At 43.8% G+C, this 5063-nt stretch overlaps 1 long non-coding RNA gene across 1 annotated transcript in view; it reads left to right on the forward strand.

Annotated features, from left to right (window-relative positions):
- The window catches only part of LOC105548168, a 40137-nt gene that overhangs the window by 20404 nt on the left and 14670 nt on the right, over positions 1-5063 (forward strand). The window lies entirely within an intron of this gene.

Here is a 5063-nt window from a genome sequence, read left to right on the forward strand (position 1 = left end):
GAGCATGACTCCATCTCAAAAGAAACAAACAAACAAACAAACAAAGAAACTACATGGCACATACAGAATAACTAGGAAACTGAATTAATTCAAGGTGATAGAAGTCAATGAATAGGAACTTTCAATGAGGATGGAATGATTGGCAGTGTTCAAATGCTGGAGAGGTCCAGCAACATTAAGAGTGAAAAGTACCTATTGACTTTGGCAGTTTGGAGGTCACTTTGCTAAAAGCGATTTCAGTGGAACCATTTTCTAGTACAGTAGGTAGGGGTATGAATGGATTTCAGGAAGTAGAGACTGCAAATCAGACTACTGCTATTTGGAGAAGCTTAAAGCTGAGAAGGAAAGGAATTGGCACCTGATTAAGATTCAGGATTAAGGGAGAGTTTTGTAATTTTTTTCTTAATGGGTAAGGTCCTAACCCTTACCTGTTTAAGGCTGAGGAACAGACACCACAGGTTGAAATAAGAGAATGGATAACTCATGGAGCAGGCTGCTGAAAGAGATGGAAAAAGATGGCATTTGGGACACAGGGGGATGGGTGGACCTGGAACAGGAAGATGGAATGGAGATAGGGATGGATGTAAATGTAGTGTTGCTTGTAGTCGTTCCACTGAGGCTGAAGACCATGTATTTCTAGTGGCACTGATTTGTATTGTTTTGTAGGGTAGAAACATCCAGATGAAGAAGGGAAGAAGAGTGGTTAGCTGTACCGACCCAAGGTTAGAGGTTTGTGGGGCTGGTGTGGTAGACAGGGATGAAAGGGAATTGAGGGCACTGGTGAGGGAGTAGTTCAGAGAGTCAAGCATGGGGTTAAGAAAGGTTGAAGCCAGGCATGGTGGCTCATGCCTATAATTCCAGCACTTTGGGAGGCCAAAGAGGGAGGATCACTTGAAGCCAGGAGTTCGAGACCAGCCTGGGCAACACAGTGAGACCCCCATCTATAAAAACATTTATTTAAAAAAATTAGCCAGGTGTGGTGGTGCCTGTGAGAGGTGAAGCCAGCTGGACTTTCTGGGTTGAGTGGGGACTTGGAGAACTCTTCTGTCTAGCTGAAGGATTGTAAATGCACCAATCAGCACTCTGTAAAAATGCACCAATCAATGTTCTGTGTCCAGCTAAAGGATTGTAAATGCACCAATCAGCACTCTGTAAAAATGCACCAATCAGCACTCTGTGTCTAGCTAAAGGATTGTAAATGCACCAATCAGCACTCTGTAAAATGGACCAATCAGCACTCTGTAAAATGGACCAGTCAGCAGGATATGGGTGGGGACAAATAAGGGAATAAAAGCTGGCCACTCCAGCCAGCAGCAGCAACCCGCTCAGGTCCCCTTCCATGCTGTGGAAGCTTTGATCTTTTGCTCTTCACAATTAATCTTGCTGCTGCTCACTCTTTGGGTCTGCATCACCTTTAAGAGCTGTAACACTCACCGTGAAGGTCCACGGCTTCATTCTTGAAGTCAGCGAGACCACGAACCCACCAGAAGGAACGAATTCTGGGCATACCTGTAGTTCAAGCTACCCAGGAAGTGGAAGCAGGAGGATTGCTTGAGCCCAGGAGTTCAAGGTTGCAGTAAGCTAGGATCATGCCTTTGCACTCTATCCTGGGTGACAGAGCGAGATCCCTGTCTAAAAAAGCAAACAAACAAATAAATAAATAAATAAAATAAAAAAATCTATTGAGAGGGGAAGGAAAAGAGGCCAGGAGGGACTGTCAGACTGGGAGAAAAAAGAGGGCTCAAAGGACTAGAGGAGTCCATATGAGGTTAAAAAACTAAACCAGAAAAAACAAAACAAAACAAAAAATACCTCACATGTGCGTGGGGGCCTGAGGGAGCAGAAAGGAGAGGGTGCTGTGGTTCAAATGAAATCCTGGGATTATAGATGTTAGAGGTGAGCAGTTCCAGACAACAATACAGTTCAAGATGTGGTGCTTTATGTGTGGCTGAAGTGGAACAGAGAAGGTAATTGAGAGAGTCAAGGAAATGAGAAGTTGCTGATTGTGTCGTCTTCATAGACAATGAGATCCCCTCGTAAAAGGGTCAGGAATTAGAGTCGGGAGGGAGATGATGGGCCACATGCCAGTATCTTTACTTAAAAAGAGGAGAGTGAAGAATATGTAAGAATTTGCTAGGCAGACTGGGATGGAGGGGATGGCCATTCCAGCGAGAGGGAGGAGACTGGGAAAAGACACGGTTGGAAGTGTGAAACAGCCTGATCTTTTTAGGGAACTAAAACCAGTATGAGTGACGCCAAGTGTGAGTACAGGAATGTGGCAGCGGATGAGACTGGATTAGTAGGCAGAGCTGACATATGGAGGGCCTCGTGCACTAAACCAAATGATGCAGTACCACTGAGGGGTTTTAAGCTGAGTATTGACTTAATTCTGGTTTCTATTTTAGATTTTCTAAGGTCAAGTGTGGAAAATTAGAGTCAGGTAGGAATAGAGCCCCAGAGACCAGTTACGGGGCTGTTGCAATTGCCCAAGCCAGGATGAGGGGCGTGGCACTGGCAGTGGAGTTGGAGGATGAATTCCAGAGCTATTTTGATATCCCACATGTGTTCTTGCAGCTCTACACCCTTTCACCTATTTTCAGCCTGCAATGTGAGGCCTGGTAGGTTTTTCCGTTCAGTTTATGCTCTTTAATGTCCCAATTCTTCACCCCAGAGGCAGCCTTCAGACCTTTGAGGATGGGGTCCTTATCTCCACTATGCCCACTCCATAGGGCAGGAGATGAAATTATCCAAGGCTTTTTGGTCTCACTAATTTACTTTTCTTTACTTGCTTTTGTTTCCCTCTACCAAATTCTTCAGTTAATCCGAGGTAAGAATTTCATACCTTGAACATTATAGAATCAGGTTATTTCTTTTTCAGTGCTCTGTTGCCTAGAGGTTTGTATGTGACAAATTGAAAGGGCTAATACTATATATGAAAGTTACACTCAGTATATGAAACCGACAGACCCTCTCCCCCAACCCCCACTTAGCACTCTCCTTCCTTTTTCAGGGTTACTAATTGCCATTTGTAGTAGGCAAAATTCTAAGACGACCCCCAATATTCCCTCATCCCGGTGTATACATACTTTCTCCCTGTTACTTAGTCAAACACGAATCTAGAAACTGCTGTGAAGGGATTGTGCAGATGTAATTAAGTCAGCTGATTTTAAGAAATAAAGATTATCTTGGGTGAGCCTGACCTAATCAAGTGAACTCTTAAAAAGGACTGGGCTCTGCAGTCACAGAAAGACAAATACTGTTTAATTCCACCTATAGGACATATCTAAAGTAGTGAAATCCATAGAAACAGAAAGTAGAAGCGTTGTCACCAGGGGTTGGGGGAGGGAGGGAGTTCTTTTAAAATTTATTTTTATTAATTATTATTATTTTTTTCGAGACAGAGTCTCACTCCGTCATCCAGGTGGAAGTGCAGTGGTGCAATCTCAGCTCACTGCAGCCTCGACTTCCCAGGCTCAGGTGATCCTCCCACCTTAGCCTCTCGAGTAGCTGGAACTATAGGTTCGTGCCACAACGCCCAGCTAATGTTTTGCTTTTTTTTTTTTTTGAGAGTTGGGATTTCTCCATGTTGCCCAGGCTGGTCTCAAACTCCTGGGCTCAAGCAATCTGCCAGCCTCAGCCTCCGAAAGTGCTGGGATTAGAGGCATTAGCCACCGTGCCCAGCCTGAGCTGTTTTTGAATGGATAGAGATTCAGTTTTGTAAGATGGAAAAGTTCTGGAGATCCATTGCACAACAATGTGAATCTACTTAACACTACTGAACTGTACACTTAAAAAGGGTTAAGATGGGCCAGGTGCAGTGGCTCATGCCTGTAATGCCAACACTTCGGGAGGTTGAGGTAGGAGGATCACTTGAGCCCAGGAATTCAAGGCTACAGTGAGCTGTGATCACGCCACTGCATTCTAGCCTGAGTGACAGAGTGAGATCCCGTCTTAAAAAAAAAAAAAAAGTTAAGGTGGTAAATTTTACATTGTGGGGTTTTTGGTTGCTGTTGTTCTTGTTGTTTTGAGATTCAGTCTTGCTCTGTTGCCCAGGCTGGAGTGCAGTGGCGCAATCTCAGCTCACTGCAACCTCCATCTCCTGGGCTCAAGTGATTCTCTTGCCTCGGCCTCCCCAATAGCTGAGACTACAGGCTCCTGCCACCACTCCCAGCTCATTTTTTAAAGTTTAATTTATTTTTATTTTTATTTTTAGCAGAGATGAGGTTTCACCATGTTGACCAGGCTGGTCTCAAACTCCTGGGCTCAAGCAATCTGCCCGCCTCAGCCTCCCAAAGTGCTGGGATTACAGGCTGTTGTGTGTTTTTTAACCACAATTTTAAAAGGGCGGGAGGGAACTGGGCTATTTCTTGTGAGATTCAAAGCATGACAGGAATTTGACACAAGGGAGATTCTCCATTGCTGACTTTGAAGATGGAGGAGGCCACATCACAAGAATGTGGGGAGTAGAAGGTGGTTACTGGAGTCTGGGAAGTGTAGTGGAGGAGGAGGAAAGGTGGGATGGTTAATGGATAGAAAAATATAGTTGGATAGAATGAATAAGTTCTAGTATTTTATATCACAATAGGGTGACTACAGTCAATAATTTATTGTACATTTAAAAATAACTAAAAGAATATAGTTGGATTGTTTGTAACACAAAGGATAAATGCTTGAGGTGACAAATACCCCATTCACCCTGATGTGATTATTATGCATTGTATGCCTGTATCAAAATATTTCATGTACCCCATAATATATATGCCTACTATAGTACCCATAAAAATTAAAATTAAAAATTAAAAAACAAAACAAGACAAGGAGTGTGTGTGGCTTCTAACAGTTGAGAGCACCCACCACCCCAACTGCCAGCAAGAATGTGGGAACTTCAGTACCAAGGAACTAAATTCTGCCACAACTACATGAGTTTGGAAGAGGACCTTGAGCCTCAGCTGAGTTTGAAGTGTGGCCAACACCTTGACCCTGAGCAGAGGACCCAGTTAACCTGTGCCTGGATTCTTGATCCATGGAAAGTGTAAGAAAATAAATGTGTGTGTGTGTGTGTG

Source organism: Mandrillus leucophaeus, unplaced genomic scaffold (genome assembly GCF_000951045.1).
Source record: "Mandrillus leucophaeus isolate KB7577 unplaced genomic scaffold, Mleu.le_1.0 Scaffold401, whole genome shotgun sequence".
NCBI classification, from domain to species: domain Eukaryota; kingdom Metazoa; phylum Chordata; class Mammalia; order Primates; family Cercopithecidae; genus Mandrillus; species Mandrillus leucophaeus.